At 39.2% G+C, this 22,842-nt stretch overlaps 1 long non-coding RNA gene across 1 annotated transcript in view; it reads left to right on the forward strand.

Annotated features, from left to right (window-relative positions):
* Nucleotides 1-2,078: 2,078 nt before the first annotated feature.
* LOC139357414 (uncharacterized) overlaps nucleotides 2,079-22,842 on the forward strand; it is a 71,226-nt gene continuing 50,462 nt past the window's right edge. Inside the window, exons 1-2 of the long non-coding RNA XR_011610445.1 lie at nucleotides 2,079-2,466; nucleotides 20,387-20,641. This is a non-coding gene — a long non-coding RNA (uncharacterized lncRNA). The remainder of the gene's footprint in view (nucleotides 2,467-20,386; nucleotides 20,642-22,842) is intronic.

The following is a 22,842-nucleotide window of genomic DNA, read 5'->3' on the forward strand; positions in this document are numbered from 1 at the left end:
TTCACCATTCTACATAACATAGGAATTATGTATTTTTCTAGCCTATAATTCTCAAACATAAATTTGATATGTTACTTTCACTAAGAACCAGCTTATTTCCTGGTGATTGTCAGCTATATTTACATACATATGAGAAGAATTAGAAAAATATAAAATAATCTGAGACTCAACTAAGAATAAGATAGCCCATTTTCTCTTATTTGGTCTATAGACAATATACACTATTACCATTTTCTTTTTATTGCCTTAAATTCAGCTGTAACAGGCCAATAGATCAATAAATGTCATTTTCTTATTTGGCTAAAATCACAAAGTGAATACAAATTTCAGCCTTCCAGGCACAGAAGTGTACTAAATATCAAAGCATTAGGCATCCCATAGTATTAACAGCCAGATAAGATAGTATTACATTCCATTACAAGAAATGATGCTCATTTTTCTTTTCTTATGAACAATTTTCTTTAGAATTTTTTTTACTTTAAAATTTTAATGTAAGTGAAAATTACTATAAATGAAGCAATGAGATTAACAGCAGAAACAACTCTTACCATGTTCATCTGTCTTAGACACAACTGAAAGGGGCATTAAAGATTGTCGGTCCAGGGCAGGGCGTGGTGGCTCACACCCATAATCCCAGCACTTTGGGAGGCAGAGGCTGGCAGATTATCTGAGGTCAGGAGTTCGAGACAAGCCTGGTCAACATGGTGAAACCCGTCTCTACTAAAAATACAAAAATTATCCAGGTGTGGCCATCCATGCCTGTAATTCCAGCGACTTGGGAGGCTGAGGCTAGAGAATCACTTGAATCCAGGAGGCAGAGGTTGCAGTGAGCTGAGATTATGCCACTGCACTCCAGCCTGGGTGACAGAGCAAAAGCTTGTCTCAAAAAAAATAAATAAATAAAAGAATTTTGGTCCAATCCCTTCCCCATCATCTGTCAGAGTATCTGATATCCAAAGACAGGGGTATGTCACAAGGTTACACAGGATATTTTTTAGTGGAGCCCAACTAGAGGTGGGCAAGTGTGAGCTGAGTGTGAAAGGAAAGGCAACCAGAGAGACACAGGTTCAGACAAGTATTTTCAGTGTGTTGCCAATGAAGGGGATGAGTGGTAAGGGAGAGTCAGAGAAGATGTGTTATTATTTTTCATCTATGGGAGACATTGGTCTACTTAATCGCTGAGAAAAGATGACACAGGGAGGAACTGAAGATTCCAAGCAGTGGCACAGGGAGAAGGAACCAGGAAAACTTGGAGGATGTGAATCAGGAGCAGAGGGAAGGAGTTTGCACCAAAAGTCAGACAGAAGTACCTCTTCCCTAGAACAAAGAGACAAGTACCTTGCTGAGCAGACTAGAACAAAAGTGAAACCTGAGGGCGCACGAAGTCAATACTAAAAATAAAAAATCAGCAGCCAGGTCTACGGCTGTGGTCCAAAATCAGAGTCACAAGGTATCAGGAGGAGGGTGGGAGCTGCTAGGTGATGCCAAGAGCCCAAAGTACTCGAAGTCACAGTTTGCATAAGGACATAAATGAGAGAAAGTCAAAGGTATTGAGGAGTTAGGGACTGGGAAGATAGAAACTTGAACACGGCAAAAGATGAAAGAATGGTCTAACCAACACTGCCAAATAGTGTGTTCCTTGCATGGGACTAGAGTTTGTTGGGGGAGGACCACATTTATGGAGCACTTGTCATATGCCAGAGCAAACCTGTGAAGTAAGGACTATGATTATCCCATTTGTACAAATGAGGAAAGTTAAGCACAGGGGGTGTTAAGGCGCTTGTCCCAGCTGATGTTGATAGGCAATGCTGGAAATGAGATCCAAACCTGGTCTGACTCCAGAGTCTCAACTGTGCCAGGATACTGCCTCCCTGGTTCCACTAAGGTCAACTAAGGGGCAGAAGATACCACCTGGCACATGAGAAAAAAAAGTCTCTGTGGTATACATATAGTGCCAAGCAGATAGGTGATCAAATCAGGGTTATTTAATGGAAAGGATTTGCAACAGGAAGACAGTACTAGGGATGACTAGAGCAACATATGAGTCATCCTTGCTTCCAGAGGCTGAACAAGCCAGGGTGTGGAGAGTCAAGGACTGTCAAGCCTGATCGCAGAGAATGTTAATGGGAGGGATGTGTCATCCCTACTCCCACGTGGATGGAGCTCCATCAGCAAAACACTCCCAGCCTCACCCAGGGAAAGTGAGAGTCTTCCCTGATTGAGAGTTTGGAAGAAAAGTAAGGCATTATTTCCATCCTTGTATTCTTTCCTTTTTGAAAAGGAACCTGACTGCAGAGAGAACGTATTGTTGATTACTGTCAGCCCTGCAGAAGTTTACACACAGAAGCCTTGCCTGGTGGTGGAGGGCAGAGTGACCCAGCACTGCCTTGCAGGGGCCCAGGCCCTTGGCCTCCTGAAGGTTCACTGAAAAATCAACTCACAAAAGGCTGATTAAGAAGATAAAAGGTATACACATTTATCTAATGTATATACACGGGAAGCTTCAGAATGAAGATCCAGCCCCGCAGTGGGTACAGAAGCTTATATAGCATCTTGAGGTGACAAAAGAATGGGGGCTTGGATCCTGACAAAATAAGGACGGGAAAGGGGGAGGAGAGGAACCCTGTTGAGGGGCAATATGTGATTACTAGGGAGAATGAAGGGAGGGGGAACTGAGATTAGCTGGTAAATAGTTCTCTTTGGAATTTGAGTCAGAGAGACAGACATTGTCTTATAAAGAATCTGTTCAGGTGTGGTCACATCTGGGTCTGCTTTCCTGCAGTAGATAATGAGATAACAGGAAAGAGGAGAAAAATCAGTTGTTCTCCTTGGTGGTTCTGGAGTTTGGGCAGATAAAGGAACTTCAGAGAACAGCTTTATCCTATGTTTTGGGAGAAACTGTGGAGGCTGGGGGAGGTCTGAGGGACCTTGAGGCTGCTTTAGTTCAGCTTGTCAAAATGCCGTATCTTGGAGTATTGGTTTCTGAGCCCCAACAGCCTCTAACTGGATCAGGAAATACATCCAATTTTGCAGCTAAGTATTTGGAAGCCTACTTGCCTGCAGATCTAAGCTGCATTCACTAATGCCACTTACTCAATAAAAATTCACCTGATATTTTATGCCATTTCTCTGTTGGCTCATAATACTGGTGAAGAATAGAAGTATGATATTATTGTGCCTTCCTCAAGACCTTAAAAGGATAACAAGAGAAAACAGTAGGGAAATAGTGTTTGACCCCGAATACCCTGTAAAATGGCTGAGACCCTAAGGATCCTTCTCACCAGGCAAAGAAAACTGAATGGCTCAGAGAATCTTGGCTGTCATTTAGCTTTGTCTACTGAAGTTTTCTTGTAGTGCTTTTTCTTTATGAACACATGATGTGTCTCCCTGGGGATACAGAGCATCACATTCCAAAACTGCTCTTTTTGTCACTTGTCAGTTAATTTTGACAGAATTCCATTTTCTTGTGCATTAAGGTAAACACACAATAGATTGAGTTTCTTAGTCATCCAAGACAGCAATTACCTGGATCTTCTAACATTCAAGAATCTCAATCCAGTGACCAATGTGTATCCTGGGGTCTTGTATATTCCCTCCAGGAAGGCTATTGTGTCTTCTGAAGTTGAACTGAAGTTGGCGTTCCCCGATATGCCAGAGCTGCCAAGATGGTAGATTTCTTAACTCAGGTGAAAAAGATAAAAGGTAGAAGAGAGGGGAATGGCAGTTAGCCGGTGTGTTCATGACATTTTGTTTGCCATAAGGCAACAAATTAACCCAGCGTTTGAATCATGATTTACATACAATAAAATACAAATCTAAGGCTGGGTGCAGTGGCTCACGTTTGTAACCCCAGCACTTTGGGAGGCCGAGTTGGATGGATCACTTGAGGTCAGGAGTTCGAGACAAGCCTGGACAACATGGTGAAACCCTGCCTCAACTAAAAACACAAAAGGTAGTGGGCATGGTGGCAGGCACCTGTAATCCCAACTACTTGGGAGGCTGACTCAGGAGAATCACTTGAACTCAGGAGGCGGAGGTTGCAGTGAGCTGAGATTGCACCATTCCACTCCAGTCTGGGCAACAAGAGAAAAACTCCGTCTCAAAAACAAAACAAAACAAAAACCAAACAAATCTAAGTGTACATTTTGATGAACACAAATTTAACCACATACAAAACAAGATATAGAATATGTCATCATCCTTTACAGTCAATTTCCACTCCTATTCCCACACACAGAGACCACTACTATACTGATTTCTGTGTTTTAATTTTTCTATCACGTCAAGCATTTATCATTTCTTCACTAGAAACATTCCAGTTCTACTCTTTTTGTTATTTGAAAATATACAATAAATTATTGTTGACTATAGTCACCCTTTTGTGCTATCAGCTACTAGGTCATATTTACTCTAGCTAACTATATTTTTGCACTCACTAACCATCCTTACTTTTTCCTCTCTCCCCAATACCCTTCCCAGCCTCTGGTAATCATCATTCTACTGTCCATTTCTATGAGTTCAATTGTTTCAGTTTTTACGTCCCACACATGAATGAGAACATGTGAAATTTGTCTTTCTGCCACCATAGTTTAGTTTTGCTTGTTCTAGAACTTCAGAGAAATAAAACAAAATAGTACGTACTCCTGTAAAGGAAAATAGAATCTTGGGACTCCAAACTTACTACGCCAACTGGAAAGTTAAGCTTGGAAACAGACTGAAGCAAAAATTGCCTTCCTTTTGTTCCCAAATAGATAGCTGTAATTTCACAACCGTATGTCACAGTCTCGCATATATAAACCAGGTTCTCACAACAGTATAAGGTTGCATATCTCCCTAGATGTTCTCCCTTACAAATTGCTCACGAGGGAATTTCTTGTGGGGCCCCAAATCTTTCAAAATACATAATCCCCCTATAAACTAGCCCGGAAACAGAGTTCTGTTAAATCTCACCCTGACAATTTCAATTACCAGCTTATCTTCACAGTCATGGAACAAGGACCAGGGTAAAAATCATCCCTCTGCCCACCCCCAGATGAATACACGTCTCAGCTTATCATGTGTTTACTTTATCTCATGTAAAATGTAGATTTACAGAGCAGGAGATGAATGCACAATTGACTTTTTACTCCCACTTTTCACAAGTAAAATGTAGATTTACTGATTGTTAATCAAAGCCTCTCAAGACTGTAACCACTTGCCTCATTGCCTACTGATTTCGTTTGGATGTTTGTCCCCTCCAAGTCTCGTGTTGAAATGTGATCCTCAGTGTTGGAGGTGGGGCCAGATGGGAGGGTTTTGGGTCATGGGGATAGATCCCTCATGAATGGCTTGGTGCCCTCCCCAGGGTAATGAGGGAGTGCTCGCTGTATTAGTTACCATGAGATCTGATTGATAAAATATCTAGTGTCTTTCTCACTCCCTTTCTCACCATGTGACATACCTGCTCTCTCTTCACCTTCAGCCATGAGTAAAAGCTTCCTGAGGTCTTACTGGAAGCAGCTGCAAGTGCCATGCTTGTATGGCCTGCAGAACCTTGAGCCAAATAAACCGCTTTTCCTTATAAATTAACCAGGTATTCCTCATAGCAATGCAAGACAGACTAATACATCTAACCCTCCTTCCTTTTGTTTTTTTCTCCCTCCCCTCCTGCTTGCCCTTTTCCCTTTATGTACTGAAGTTCTCAAAACCCTCTGAAAAAAGCATGGATCACAGATGCTCTTGTGATTTGTGGTTTTTCCAGGCATGTCTTCAACTTTGGCAAATTAACATCTCTAATGGATTAAGACTCACCTCAGACATTTGTTGGTTTACACTTTTTTGTGTGACACATCTTCGTACATTGTTTAGATTGATTTATGTTGTGTATATCAGTAATGCATTCTTTTTTATTGCTAATTTTCATTTCATTGTATGGCTATGTCATAATTGTTTATCCATCTTCCTGTTGAGGAACATGTGAGTGCTGTCCCCTTTTGACTATTATGAATAAAATTACTATGACTATTCATGTACAATATTTTTGTGGGCATAATATTAATTTCTCTTGGGAAAGGAGTCAAATTGATGTGTCATAGGGCAGATGTATGTTAACTTTATAAGTCTTTGTCAAAGTATTTTAAAAAGTGGTTGTAATATTTTATACACCTGTTAGTAACCTAGGATCCTTCCAGTTACTCCGTATTTTAGCCAAAATTTGGTTTTGTCAGTCTTTTAAATTTTGGTCATTTTAATTGTACAAAGTGACATGTACTGATATTAATTTGCATTTTCCAGAAAAGTAATGATGTTAGTTTAGAACATCATATTAGAACATAGTTAGAACATATTTTCCTATGCTTATTAGATATTTTTATATCATCCTTTTAAAGTTGCCTGATCAAGTTTTCTGCTTATTTTTAAAACATTTGTTTCTTGCCTTTTTTATTATTGAAGTATATGAGTCATTTATATGTTCTCCATATGAGTCCTTTGTTAGACATATGTATTAATAATATTTTATTCTAGTCCCTAATTTGCCTTTCTACTTTCTTAACAGTGTTTTAAAAAGAGTTTAAGTCCTTGTTTTATCATGAGGTAGAAATAAAGTAGAATTTTTTGTGTGATTAGTGTTATTTGTGTACTGAGAGTTTGTCTACTTTAAGCTCACAATATTTTTCTATGTTTCCTTCTAGGAGCTTTATAATTCTAGCTTTTATATTTAGAGCTGTGATTTCTCTTTCTGTGTGTAGAATGAGCTAGGACTCATTCTTTTGCCCTCTGAATATCCAACTAATATAGCACAATTGACATGATTGGGAACCTTGGTTGAAAACAATCTCTCTATATATATGTATGTATTTCTGGGTTCTATAGGTGTTTTCAAACAATCAGTTTGTCTATTTTTACCAATATTATAAAATCTTGATATCTGTGACCTTATAGTAATAAAATAATAGCTTTTAATGATACCTTTTGTTTTTAAGATTTTTTTGCCTAGTCTCAATATTTTTTGTGATTCCATATAAATTTTAGAATCAGCTTGTCAATTTCTACCAAAAAGCCTGCTGAGTTTTTGATTGAGTAGTGTCAAATTTATAAATTAATTCATGAAATATTTATATCTTAATATTAGAGTCTTCTAATTTGTGAAATATAACACATTTTCTTCTATGTGTGTTGTAAACCCTTAATATATTTGTATTACTTTTACTTTAAATAGCCAATTAACTTTTAATTTAAAAGAAAACTATAAATAACATACTATATTTACCCACACGTTCACAGTTTGCAATAAATTCAATTTTTCATCGGTATCATTTCCCTTCAGCTTTAAGAACTTGGCTTTAACATTTCTTTGAGTGCATGTCTGTTTGTGACACATTATCTCAGCTTTTGTTTATCTGAAAATATGTCATTTTGCCAGACATGTATAAATCTAGGTTAAACTTTTTTCCTATCACTTCAATATACCATTCCAACAACATCCAGTTTCCACTATTTCCCATGAGAAGTTAACCACATTCTTACTGTTGTTCCTCTTTAGGTAATGTGTCTTTTTTACTCTGATGCTTTTAAGGTTTGCTTTTGTATCTTTGGCTTTCAGGAGTATGATTATGATGAATCTAGCTGTGGTGCTCTTTGTCCTTATTCTGCCTAGGATTCCTTAATCTATGGGTCAGCATTTCTGCCAAATTTGGAAAAAAGAAAAGCATTTAGCCAATAACTCTTGAAATATTTTTTCTGTCTTATTCTCTCTCTCATTGTCTTAGTTTGTTTGGGATATTATTACAAAAATACCATGGACTGGACAACTTATAAATAACAGAAACTTACTTCTCACTGTTCTAGAGACCAAAAGTCAAACACAAAAGTGCCAGGAGATTTGGTGGCTGGTGAGGATCCAATTTCTGATTTATACACAACCATCCTCTTGCTGTGACCTCACATGGCAGAGGAGACAAGAGAACTTTCTGGGTCTCCTTTATGAAGGCACTGATCCCGTTGCTAGTCACCGAATCACCTCCAAATGGCCCCAGTTCTAAATACCATCACAGTATGCATTAGGATTCAACATATGACCTTGGGGGGTATATAAACATTCTGTTTAGCCCTTGTTTCCTTTTGGGACTACCCATACTCATAAATTAGACTTCTTAATATTGTTCCACTAGTCGCTAACGCTCTATTCAACTTTCCCCGATCTTTCTCTCTCTGTGCTTCACTTTAAATTATTCTATTGACCTGTCTTCAAGTTCACTAGTCCTTTCCTCTGTTTTGTTTAATCTGCCAATGAATTACTGATTTCAGATGTGTTTTCCAATTATAATTTTTGTTATCTTTGTCACTGTTCAAACATCTCCTGCCGTTCTCAGCTTTTCACTCACTCTGTCAATATTTTCCTATAGACTTTTACATATATTTAGCATAAAGTCCTTAGCTGCTGATTGCAAAATCTGAGGCATTTATGGGTCTGTTTATTTTGTCTTTTTTTTTTTTCTTTTGCCCATTGGACACATTTTCCTGTTCCTTTATGTTGGTAGTATTTTTTTTATTGTGTGATAGAATTTCTGAATCATGTGTTGTAGAGACTCTGGATTCTTTTACTTTCTTATGAAAAGCGTTGAATTTTGTTTTAGCAGGCATTTAAATTACTCATGGATCATCCTAAACTTGCAGAGGTTTTGTTGGGGCAAATTAACTTCGGTTCTGCCCCTAGTCCTAGGACATATTCCCTAGCCCTTGGATGCTGTCTTCACTATTAAGGCATGGTTTAATGGTAAATTAAAAGTGATACCAAGTCCCTTTACCCTAGCCCTCCCAAACTGTATCTCCCCTATGATAGGCATCAGCTGAAATCTCTTAGATACTTTCAGACTTCTGGCTCTTGATTCTCCCATGGCTCCTTGGGTTATTGCATATGGACTCAGCCAAGTGGGCTGTCTTTGGCCCCTTGTCTTGAGCCCTCTGTCTTGAGCCCGCTGTCCTGAGCCCCCTTTCCTGAAACCCCTGTCTTGAGCTCCCTGTCTTTAGACCCCTTGTCTTAAGCCTTCTGTCTTGAGCCCGCTGTCCTGAGCCCCCTTTCCTGAATCTCCTGTCTTGAGCCCCCTTTCCTGAACCCCCTGTCTTGAGCCCCCTTTCCTGAACCTCTTGTCTTGAGCTCCCTGTCTTGAGTCCTGTGCTTCAAGTGACCATGCACCTCAGAGTGCTTTCCTTGAAATGTTCGAAATCTCCCTTCAGTGCCTGGGACTGGCTGGGACCAGCAGTGCTGTCTTGGAGAACTATCACAAGCTTGGACTGAGACCTGCATGGAACCAGGTTTTAATTTCTCTTTTGGAGGAATTCTGTAACTCCCTGTCATACAATGGGATTGACCAGATGGCAGAAGAAAGTTTGGGGCTTGTACCTATGGGGACATGCTGGTCCCTGTGGCCAGCCTTAGTTCTCTGACAACATCCTAGAGAGTAGATCACGTCCACTAACTGGTGCAGTATTTCTTTTATGAGACTGCATGAGATCGAGCTGTCAGAATGGTGCTGACACACCTGGAGTCACGTGCACCATGGGGAAGCCCTTAAATTCTTGCCCATGTAATTTCATTGTACATCCTTGAGAAAATAAGTGGCCTTGCTCTGCATCAGTGTCATCAGCATCATCAGTGAAGAGAACACTACTTCTGCTCCCTCCATCTTTCAGGGTGCGTCTGTAAGCTCCTGTACTTTCGTCTTTCTCTACACTCTTTTTTTGGCTGACCCCACCCCCACCCCACTTCAAACACATTCACCACAAGAGAAGGAATTTCTATTCTGATTGTCTAGTGTCTAAGGCATTCCGTGAGCAGCACTTTACTATGCACAAAGTTATAGGACCTTAGAAAGACTAATGAGAGGTACAGTCCCTCTGGTGCTTCTAAAGTAAGCAGAGCCTCAGCAGACCTGGCCAAAGCCCCTTTCCCTACCCTAACTCTGATACAAGTCCTCTAAATCTACAATTAAGAGGGTAAGGCAATGGTCATCTTAGATTATGGAGTGGGCGAGGAAGAAAGTGACTTCACCTTGGTTTCAAACGTAAGCCAGAACTTTCAACTTAGAAGATAAAAAAACTTGATTGATAAACTTACTGATATTGATCAAGTGACACTTCATTTCTCATTTGGCAGTTATTTCCTGTTCATGTGTTCTCTCTGGCAAAAAGTGCAGAAGAAAAAGGGATAAATATACATAGGATTCTGGTCCCCATAATCTCTGTATCCCTAACAATAATACAGGAGTTAATAAGAAATCATTTAGGCAGACAGTAACGTAGGTATGGGAGTCCTCAGTAAGGCTTTTCTCTTGAATAAAAAGCAGCCTCAATATTTTTATTTATTTATTTTTTTTTTTTGAGATGGCGTCTCGTTCTGTCACCCAGGCTGGAGTGCAAGTGGCATGATCTCAGCTCACTGCAAACTCCACCTCCTGGATTCAAGCAATTCTCTGCCTCAACCTCCCAAGTAGCTGGGACTACAGGTGGCCACCACCATGCCCAGCTAATTTTTGTATTTTTAGTAGAGACGGGGTTTCACCATCTTGGCCAGGCTGGTCTTGAACTTGTGACCTTGTGATCCACCTTCAGCCTCCCAAAGTGCTGGGATTATAGGTGTGAGCCACCGCACCTGGCCCCCAAATCATTTTCTAACAAAAAGTATCCTGTAAAGTTGAGCTGCAGTCAAAGACAAGCAAACTGAGAGCTTGCACGGGGGAATGCTGGCAGGAACTAGGGCCTAGGCATGTTCAGGAAGGCCGCTCTATCTTCCCTTCTCTTTGTGAGCCATGTGTACGGTAAAGAAGAGCAGACAAGATGGCAGGGATCAACCGGAAAGCCTATTTGCATAATAAGATTAGTGTGGGGCCACCAGCCTTCCCAATCCCATGTAAATATCATACCTGATCAAACCAATCTATGAGCCCTATGTAAATCAGACATTGCCTCCTCAAACCTGACTATAAAGCTGAGCCCATCCACCACCCACCGGTCCTTTACGCTCAGAGACCCCTTTCTCTATAGAGAAAGCTGTTTCTCTTTCTCTTCTGTTCTGCCTATTAAACGTCTGCTCCTAAATTCCTCACGTGTGTCTGCGTCCTCAATTTTCCTGGTGTGTGATGAAGAACCCCAGGGTATATACCCCAGACAACATAGGCACTTCAACAATTGTTATCATTCAATATTCAGTAATATCCATTTATTTTAGTTATTTGAAAAAGTTAAATAAACAGTTCTTAACTGTGGCTGATTTTGTTCCTCAAGGGACATTTGGTAATATCTGGAGACATGTTCAATTGTCATGCCTGGAGGCTGCTACTAGTAAGCATCTAGTGAATAGGAGCCAGGGATGCTGCTAAACATCCTATAATCAATGGGACAGTCCCCCACAGCAAGTACTAGGCTCAAAATGTCAGTAATGCTGACACTGAGAAACTCAAGAGTTAAATGAATCAAAACAAGGCTGTCATTTTGAATGTGTTTTCCCTTCTGTATTTTACAAAAGAAAAATTTTAAATTATTTTATTCTAAAACATTTGCAAAGAGAATTTCAGTGGCAATGAAATAAAGTTTTAAAAAGATGGAAAAAAATAAGATAAAATCTACAATGTGTTTAGTACATAAAATATATGCTGGACCCTTTGGTATACTTTCTATGATTAGGTTACCTAATCGTCTTTTATTTTTGTAGCATTATTTATGACAGTAACATCATTCTCACAGCCCAATCTCAAATCAGGTAACTTAAATCAGGGAATATTATGACATTTTATGACATCATATAAACAACAGTGAACACTACTTTTGGAGGTTCTAATTTGTAAAACAAATTAATTTAGGTATGCAAAACAAAATTATTGAAATTATTGAAATTCAGCACAGATCGTTAATTTATCAAAAGATCATTTATTCCATTTGAAATTTCAAAATATCAACTGGAGAGTAAGTAATAAAATAGTGGAGTTTCTTCACTCTTTTATTACTGTTCTCACCACTGTTATATTAAATAATGAATTTTACCTTTGATTGTTTAACTAGTACTCTAAAGCATCATACTTTGTATGTACTATTTGGTTAAATTGTCTTCAGCATAAGAAGAAACCATGAAAGGTTCCTTTTACCATTCTGTGTTTAAAGTGAACTTAAATTGGCAACCCCCTTAACACATTCAATAGCTTTCTTTAAATTGTATTTCTTAGGTTTGAGAGAAAGATGTGGAGGAGGGAATCAATAGAAACTACACTGGAAACATTAGTAATTCCACAATAAATCTCCAGTTGTTCAGCAGCCTACTAATTACAGGGCCAGAAATAAACCAACCTCTGAAAATATTCATGAACATCTAAAAGTCCAAGGTTCTGTGTCTTTCCATTGTACCCCATGTATTGCTTTGTCAGTAAAGCTCTGCATAAACTATGCAGTGAGTTACTCCCTGAGGCTCTGCTGTGGGGTCAGGGCTGGGCCTGAGAAGAGTGTGGTGGCTGGCTGGCTGTCTTGGGGGCTCCCATCATCTTCAGCTGCTTCCCCTGACCATGCAGTTCATACTCCATGGGATTCCAACTGAGTTCTTTGGACAGAATTTTAAATCCTTATTCCCCTTCCCCCATAGGAAAAGCATTAAAAAACAACAAAAATAGTGCATCTGACTTTTTTACCTAGGGAATGCCTAGAGGAGAGAATGATTTAATGAATCAAAACTCTGGTTACCAGTGGGGCAGGATCCAGAACAATGAGGTCATCCATGTTTGCCTTTGGGGCTCCCACTTTCTCCTCCTCCTCCTGTGTTTGTGCACCCCTGTGCTCTCTAGAATCGTACCCCACTGCTCTCAGAGCACCCCACCTCACAGTCTAAACATCCTCTTCCTCTTCCCTCCTGACTACAGGTGATGGTTATGAGGGCCACGTTCATTGTGCTGCATATAAAATAATCAGGTAACCAGTTTTAGAAGACTGAATTTTAACAGGTGTTCTCCTCTGGAATGACAGACACCTAACTCATAGAAATGACTTGTAATCATGGCCGGGGTTAGGAACAAGGATTTGGAGAAAGAAAGTGCCTTCAAGTCACCCTACAAATAGTGTTGTCTACCCAACCACAGGAAGAGAAGCCCTGGGGATACATTCAGCAGGCAGCAGGTCCTGCGGGTTCTACAGCTTCAAATTACTCGAAGCAAATGAGGTTTTTTAGGTAACACTATACTGAGTTCTAAAACATAATTAAAATGGATTTTGTACCAAATTCTATAAAATGTCAAAATATCTTGCCTAAGTAGCTTTACCAAATCACTCATAATAAGTGTCCCCAGGAATGGGACCCAAATTTGCAGAGAACAAGTTCTAAGAAGGTGTGGTAGATACAGTCATGGCCTTGAAAACTGTACACGTCCTAATTCCCAGAACCTGGGAATTTATCACATTACATGGCAAAGAGGAGTTAAGGTTGCTGATGCAATTAACGTTGCTAATTGGCTGGTCTTAACATAGATTTATTATAGGTTATCCAGGTGAGGCGAACATAATGATAAGGATCCCTATAACTGGAAAAAGGAGGCAGAAGAGGTTGGAGTGATGTACTATGAGAAAGACTCAGTTTACCATTGCTGGCTGTGAAGACGGCAAAAGGGGATCATGGCTCAAGAAATATGAGAAGACCTGAGAGAAGAGGCTCATGTCTCTCATCCCAACATTTTTGGAGGCCGAGACAGGTGGATCACTTAACTTCAGGAGTTGGGGACCAGCCTGGGTAACATGGAGAAACCTGTCCACCAAAAAATACAAAACTTAGCCAGGCATCATTGCTCATACATGTAATCCCAACTACTTGGGTGGCTGAGGCAGGAGGATTGCTTGAGCCCAGGAGCTTGCGACCAGTCTGGGCAACATGGCAAGACCTCATCTCTACAAAAATAAATGAAAAGTTAACTGGGCATGGTGCACACCTGAAGCCCCACTTACTCAGGAGGTTGAGGCAGAAGGATCACTTGAGACCAAAGAGGTCAAAGCTGTAATGCACCATGATAGCACCACCACACATCAGCCTGGGTGACAGAGTGAGACCATTTCTGAAACAAAACAAAACAAAAGAAATATGAGAAGCTTCTAGGAACTGGAAAAGGCAAAAAAAAAAAAAAAAAAAAAGGATTTTCCCATAGAACCTAGAAAGGAATGTAGCTTTGCCAACACCTTAATGTTAGCTCAGCAAGACCTATGTGAGACTTCTGGCCTCCAGAACTACAAGATAATAAGTTTATGTTGTTTTAAGTAATTAAAATCACAAGAATTTAGTGAGAATCACTAAATTCCTACAGCAGCCCTGGGAAACTGAAACAGATAGATATTGGAGCAAACAGTTCTGCATAGGAACCATTGTGTCTGAAACACAGGCCTTGAGAAAGACACCCACCAGCAACTTGTTGCTATGGTCTGCAAGCTTAGCCCTTGGTGCCTACCTATGGGATAGAGGAAACACCTTTTCTACCACTCCTAAAGAGTCCTGCAGATTCTGCCTCTCCATTTCCACTGTCACCATCTCAGTTTAAGTCTTCATCATCTTTGGTGTAAATTTGTGGGGGTTCAGTCAGGCTGGTGGGAAAAATTTTAGTTATAGAGAATATACACAAATCCTATTGGAAAGCCTAGAGGTTTTTACATATAGTACTTGCCTGAAGGCAGCCTTGTCCCCTTAGTTAAATAAATTAGAGTAGAAACAAAGGAATGTGGGGAGTTTATCAACTAGCTTGTTTATTCATATTGGCCTAAGACTAACCTTTGATTTACCACAGGTGATTAATTACTTTTTACGCAGGAAGTCCGCAATGTCAATTACACTCTAGTGGTGTTGACTCAAGCCTTTGTCAATTAATCTTTACTGAATAAATGCGAGTCTCGCTGGCTAGCTGAGGCCTTGGTCACAACTCTTTACAGCACTCCCCTGGGAGTCTGTAAGTGGCCTAGACACTCAGTCGAACTGGCAAAGCAGAATATCTGTGTCAGTGTACTTTATTCATCCATCATTGGGTCAGGGTCTGTGGGACAGACCCCTGCATAAATTATTTCAACAGCTCCTTGATTGGCTTCCCTTTTTCCAGCTTTGCCTGCTCAATGCCAAGCTCCATACTTTAGAAGGGGTTCCTTGTGTACCTGACTTACCACCTGAAGGAAATGTCTTCAGAGATGTTCACTGCCCCAGGTAGGGCCCATGCTCCATGTAAGGCCATTATCTCCAGGTGTAATCATGCCAGGCTCCATTGCCCAATATGTGGCAAGTCAATACATGGAGACATTGAGAATTGCAGCAGAGAAAGAAGTTCAATCATCAGGGATTCAAACAAGGAGATAGAGGAAACCTCACATCTGTCTTCCCAAGGAGTTTGGGGATAGGGATCTTAAGGGGTTTAGGATGGGTTGTGGACCTGGGATCATGGATTAATCGAAGAGTAAAAGGTGAAGTCAAGGGACAGGGAGATGAAGAAACTGTATTTTTGTGTTGACTTAGTTTTGGGTTCTTCAGACTATTTGGCGTCAGCCATTTTGCTGGTACTCAGGATCTGAAAAACATCTTAAGTAATTTTTAAGCAAAAAGGTCCTAAGATTTTAATGTTAGAGATTCTATCTATAGAAACAATGGGGAAGCAAATGGTCAGTATCTAATGCTAGAATGGCTATAGGGAGATAGGCCAGAAGGCTACCTGATTAATGCTTAACTGTACTTTTGCCTGAAGTCTGGCATATAATTTTCCTTACCCTATGGGGACTGTTTCATGGGCTCACCTTAAAGAATAGTAGGGCCAAGAATGAAATTAAGGCCCACATAAAATGTGTTATAAATCACATTAACAAACTGAGAAATAAAATATGTTATATTCTCCTACCTTAGAAATCCACATCCAAATTTAGAATTCACAGACTTGTCAGAGTTTCAGGCCAGAACATTCCTACATGAGGAAAGCTGGTACCCAGGCCCTCCATGTTCATGTACCAAGTCCTAAGTCCCTGATCTGCATCTGATCCCCTTCTCTCTTTATCCCTGACCTGTTTCATATCATAAGGGATCATGCCTACCCCAACTTCAAACTCCATTCCAACCCATCACCAATAGCCACCCCTTGGCTACTCACCATGTCTACAAATACATGTTGGTAGAATGTCCTGACCTTGGAGGATGAACCCAGGGAATAGGCTGCCCAAGACACAGGTGCAGATGCAGGGCCATTGTGGAAGGAATTCTGAGGACACAGGGACCCAGAGCATGACCTAGAAGGTAGGATAATGGGTTCCAGGTGGACACGTGTTCTTGGTCCTGCAGAGCATACTCCCCATGGGGAAGAACAACAAGAAGAGCACATCCTAATACATGAGCACCAGGGCACGAGCTCTTTGTCAATGGTACTGCTTCTCCACCTATCCGGCCTTACCACTGATCACCTCATAGCTGTGCTTAGTAAGAACAAAGAGCATCTCACATCCTGGATGCCTTTCACCTCTGTGCTCTTGCTGGGGCAACACCCAGGTATGTGCTGTAAAGCAATTGATTGTTCATCTTTTTAAACTGTATATTCTATTTTCTTCTGCCCCTAAACTTTTGAGCACAGCAAGCTGTTAATTAATTACTGGTAATTGATTAACTGACCTGATTTTGTGACATGAACATGGAGAGCATTAATTAAATTAAAGAATTGAAAGACATCATGTTGTATTCATTAACAATAGGTAGAAAATATCAGACAGTCATGAGGAATATAATTCACTCAAGGATCAGCTGTTTTCCCATCAGGTATGAGGGCATTACAAAGTGACAATAATAAAGACGTGTCATTCTGGAACTAGAAGAGATATTCAGATCAGTGAAGTAAAATTACATGGAACAAAAAGGTGTTATGGGAAGTCAGGGACCCCAAACGGAGGGACCAGCTGAAGCCATGGCAGAAGAACATACATTGTGAAGATTTCATGGACATTTATTAGTTCCCCAAAGTAATACATTTATGATTTCTTACGCCTGTCTTTACTGCAATCTCTGAACATAAATTGTGAAGATTTCATGGACATTTATCACTTCCCCAATCAATATTCTTGTGATTTCATATGCCTGTCTTTAATCTTTTAATCCCATCATCTTCATAAGCTGAGGATGTATGTTGCCTCAGGACCCTGTGATGATTGCGTTAACTGCACAAATTGTTCAAACAATATGAAATCTGGATACCTTGAAAAAAGAACAGGAAAACAGAGATCTTCAGGGAACAAGGGAGATAACCTTTAGGTCTGGCTGCCTGAGAGACGGGTGGAACAGAGTCATATTTCTCTTCTTTCAAAAGCAAATAGGAGAAATATCACTGAATTCTTTTTCTCAGCAAGGAGCAGCCCTGAGAAAGAGAATGCATTCCTAGGGGGAGGTCTCTGAAATGGCCGCTCTGGGAACGTCTGTCTTTTACGGTTGCAGATAAGGGATGAAATAAGCCTTGGTCTCCCATAGGGCTCCCAGGCCTATTAGGACAAGGAAATTCCTGCCTAATAAATTTTGGTCAGACGGGTTGTCTGCTCTCAAACCCTGTCTCCTAATAAGATGTTATCAATGACAATGCATGCCTGAAACTTCATTAGCAATTTTAATTTCACCCCGTCCTGTGATCTAGCCCTGCCTCCATTTGCCTTGTAATATTTTATTACCTTGTGAAGCATGTGATCTCTGTGACCCACACCCTGTTTGTACACTCCCTCCCCTTTTGAAAACCACTAATAAAAACTTGCTGGTTTTGCAGCTTGGGGGGCATCACGGAACCTGCCAACATGTGATGTCTCCCCCTGACACCCAGCTTTAAAATTTCTCTCTTTTGTACTCTTTCCCTTTATTTCTCAGACCAGCCGACACTTAGGGAAAATAGAAAAGGACTCATGTTGAATTATCGGGGGTGGGTTCCCCAGATACAAAGGTCTCTGCTAGCCTCATGATCTCATCACAGTGAGCAGGACAGTGTTAAAGGTGCTCTCACTCTCTGCCTGAGCGCGTCCTGAAAGTGTTAACGATATAATTACTAGACACTGAATCTTGAGGAAGTAGTTGGAGTCTAGATGCCCATTCTGACCAAGGAATCTGTTAACAGTGCTCACCTTGGTTTACCTTCACAAAGGCATCATTTCCTTACTTTCAAGAAGCTTGATGTCTAACCTGGCCTCTTCACCACAGCTAAAACACACACAAAAAGAGAACTCAGTAGAACAGTGGCAACCCTACTGATTTTTAAAGGATGTGGATTTCAACAAAGGATCTACCCCGTTCTTCTGTAGAAGAGCCCAGTGTGTGGAATGATGCCCCTCACTCAAGGTGAGGGCAGAGCTTGTAAGAGAACTGATTATTAAGTCCTGAAAAAGGCAGTGGGAACTTACAAGTGCATAGTATGTTTTGTAAGATCTCACAGAAGACCGGGGTCACTGAAAACTGGAAGATATATTTGCAGTGTAGAAAGCATTTAAGCTGGGTGAAACTGCACTAATTAAGATGCGTCATGGTTAGAGGGGAAATCAAAGAAGCAGAAAAGAAATAACTACTGTTTGAGAGACATGAGTGTCTGGGTTCAAATACCAACTCTACCATGTATCATTTATATTAACTTTGGATGACTTTGAGAATTTTTTTGGTCTCAGGATTCCTATTTTTTAAAATGTAGAGGCTATTTGGTATCAGCATCATAATGGGATGCAAAATGAAACAGAATAATAATTTTTAAAAAGTTTAGGACAATTTATGAAGAATTTGCATGTACTTCTTCTCATGTGAGATGCTGTTGCAGTGTCCATTTTGTTTAAGGTAGATTGATCAATTCAAAGCATAAAATAAACTGATAAAAGTGGATGGTACTGGTGCAACTGTAGATAATCACTAACTTGCAAAAAATAACCAGGAAAGAAGAGGTATTTTGTCCAACTTACACATGTTATAAGTTTCCTCTAATCTGGCAACTTTCTTTTCCCCAACATCTATGGAATAAGTCAAATTCACATATTAAGCAGACTCAGAGAATCTCAAAGGTGAAAGAAAAAAATTTTGGCAAAATTGGCTCATTACTTTTTTGAATTTTCTACTCTCCTCTCTCTCTGCTTTATATTTTTCTTCCTTTGGCAGTAGAATATGGCTTATATAAATGTAAATAATTCCTCATTATACCCCGAGGGCATAGAATGCATCCAAGGCTGCCAATCTAACTCATGCAACCATATGTTGATGATCTGAGAGAGGAAAGCTTATAAGCATTGCAAATTGCTACCAGGCTATTGCAGTTTCAATGACAACGCTGAGAATTATTCTTCCCACATTTGTTCCCTAAAGCAGAGTATATTTCAAACTTTTGAATCTTTCATTTCCATTTCTCTACCACAAGAAGATATAAAGCTGCTGAGACACTGGCTGGCTGAAGTACTTGAGCTCCAGGATAAATACTTAGGAATAGAGTCAGTCAGATTTCTCTCCCAGCTTTCATCTCTTTTCCTCTTCTAGTGAGGAAATTGCACCTCATTAGCTTTGTGACTTTAGAAAGTCACTTCACCTTTCTAAATCTCAGTTTCTTCACTTGTAAAGTAGTAATGATATTTAAAACACATCACTGCTATCAGGGTTGCACGGAAAAACCCTTAGCTTTTAAATAACTTCCATAGTGCCTGGCACATAAATAGAAGCCATAACTATTACTATGCCCTTTGCTCTTCACACTGTATTGTTTAACTTCCTTGTTTTATACATTGTGGCATTGTTTATATAAAAATAAAATGCATAGCTGTTCAAGTTAATGAGTTCTGACAAATGTATAAACCTTTATAACCCCTTCATACAACAAGATACTGTTTGCATCATTCCTGAAAGTTTTCTTGTGTACCTTTCCAGTAAGTTTCCCCACCTCCCAGTGATAATCATTTCTAAACTCTAGCAGATTGGTAGCATAATCTAGCATTGATTACTTTTCCCTGTCATGGGCGTCTATGTAATATGTCAATGTTACTTACTCCACAGATGTTGGGAATAATAAAGTTGCCAGATTAGAGGAAACTTATAACATGTGCAAGGTGGAAAAAATAGTTCTTCTTTCCATTGATACTTACATCAATGAAATTATATGACATCTCATCCTTTGCATCTGCCCTGTTCACTCAATCTCATGTTTTTGAGATTCATCATCCATATTGTTGCATATATTAATGCTAGTAGATTTCTGATTGCTAAGCATGAATATATTACAATGCGTTTAACTATTTTCTTGTTGATTGACCTGTGGGTTATTGCTAATTTCAGGCTATTATTAATAAAACTGCTAACATTCATTTCTTGCACAAGTTGTTTCGTTAACATACATTTCCTATTTTTATTTTTCTTTCTTTCTTTTTTTTTTTTTTTCAGAGAAAGGGTCTCTGTTACCAAGACTGGAGTGCAGTGGTGCAGTCATAGCTCACTGCAACCTCAACGTCCTGGCCTCAAGTGATCCTCCAGCCTTAGGCTTCTGAGTAGCTTGGATTATAGGTACTCACCACCCCACCTGGCTAATTTTAAAAAATTTTTTGCACAGACAGAATCTCACTGTCTTGCCCAAGCTGGTCTCAAACATCCGGCCTCAAGTGATCATCTGTCTTGGCCTCCAAACTGCTGGGATTATAGGTATGAGCCACTGTGTCCAGCCTGAATATATGTTTTTATTATTATTCAGGGTAAATATTATTATTAAATTAAATTAAATATTATTCAGGGTAAATGCCTAAGTATTGAATTTCTGTATCATAGAGTAGATACGTATTTAACATTATATATGCTAAACCGTTCTCTGAGGTATTATTTTTCACTTTTGACAACAACGTACAGGAAGCTCAGTTGCTGCACATCTTTGCCAGCCTGTGCTATTCCCAGTCTTTCTGTTATAGCTGTCCTAGTGTATGGAGAGTGGTATTTCATTATTGCTTATTTTGGATTTCCCTGACAACCAATGATTTTGAGCGCCTTTTCTTGTGCTTACTGGTCATTGAGCTAGCGCCTTCTCACTAGGGTCTTTTTGAACCTTGTCAATTTTTTTTTCCCCCAAAACTGAGCCGTTCTTTTAATTATTGATTTACAGGAAATTTTTAAAATATGTTATTAAAAGAGTATTGTGTTAGGTATATACATTATGAATATTTTCAGAGTATGATTTACCTTCTTATTATCTTAAAGATATGTTTTTAAGAGAAAAAAATTTTAATTTTGACAAAATTCAATTTATATATATTTTTTCTTTCATAATTAAGGCTTCTTTTGTTCTAAGAAATCTGGCTAAACTAAGTGTATAAAGATATTCCTTTATGTTTCCTTATGGAAGTTTTTTTTTTAATTCTAGCTTTTACATAAATGGCTCTGATCCATCCTGAATTAATTGTTATATATGGAATGAGTAGGGTACATTGTTCGGCTTCTTCCCAACAGAATATTCAGTTGGTCCAATACATTTTGTCTATAAAGCCCCTTTTTGTTTTTGTTCCTTCCTAAAAATTTAAGGGGTATAAATGTAGTTTTGCTGCATGGATATATTGTGTAGTGGTGAAGTCTGGGCTTTGGTGTAACCACCACCTGGATGATGTACATTGTACCCATTAAGTAATTTCTATCCCTTGCCCCTCCTACCTTCCTATCCTTCTGAATCTCCAGTGTCTGTTATTCTACATTCTGTGTCCCCATGCAGGTGTTATTTAGCTTCCACTTGTAAGTGAGAACAGGAGGTATTTGGCTTTCTGTTTCTGAGTTGTTTCATTTAAAACAATGGCCTCTAGTTCTACCCATGTTGCTGCAAAAGACATGATTTAATTTTTTAATAGCTGAATAGTATTCCATTGTATACATTTATCACATTTTCTTTATCTAATCACTTAGATTGATTCCATGATTTTGCTGTTGTGAATAGAGCTGTGATAAGCATATGAGTGCAGGTATCTTTTTTACATGATTTCTTTTCCTTTGGGTAGATATTCAGAAGTGGAATTGCTGGATCAAATGGCAGTTGCAGTTTTAGTTCTCTGAGAAAACTCTATACCATTTTCCAGAGAGGTTGTACTAATTTACATTCCTACCAACAGTGTATAAGCATTCCCTCTTCTCTGCATCCTCACCAGTATCCATTGTGTTTTGACTTTTTAGTAGTAACCATTCTAACTGGTGTAAGATGATATCTCATTATGATTTTGATTCACATTTCCCTGATGATTAGTGATGTTGAATTTTTTTTTCATATGCCTGTTAACTGTTTGTATGGAAAAGACTCCTTGGCAACCTGGACATGAAATAATTATTGGTTAATTTGCAGGTCTATTTCTGGACCCTATTCTTTTTCATTGATTTATTTGGTTTGTCCTTATACAAATACTACATTTCCCTGATTGCAGTAGTTTTGTAGTAAATCTTGTCTAAGATCACTAAAACAGGCCTAGCTCTTCTTTCCAATCGATATGGCTTTCTTTTCTTGCCTTATTGTACTACCCATGACTATCAACATGATGTTGAACAAAAGCAGTGGGAGTTGGTGTCATCGCTGTTTTCTGGTTTCATGTAAAATATATCCAAAGTTTTACCATAAGTTATGATGTTAACTTTTTTCATAGATATTATGATAGATTAAAGAAGTTGCTTTTATTCCTAGTTTTCTGACAGTTTTAAAAAACTATAACTAGGTATCAAGTTTTGTCATATGACTTTTCTGTATCAAGTTACTCATAAGTTTTTTTATTCAGTTAATGTAGTAAAATATGTTGATTTGGATTGTAAGTAAGCCTTACATTCTTGAAATAAGTCTCATGCAAATGATATGTTATCCTTTTTATGTAAGGCTGGATTTGATT

The sequence above is a fragment of the Macaca nemestrina genome, chromosome 1 (assembly GCF_043159975.1).
Source record: "Macaca nemestrina isolate mMacNem1 chromosome 1, mMacNem.hap1, whole genome shotgun sequence".
Classification (NCBI taxonomy): domain Eukaryota; kingdom Metazoa; phylum Chordata; class Mammalia; order Primates; family Cercopithecidae; genus Macaca; species Macaca nemestrina.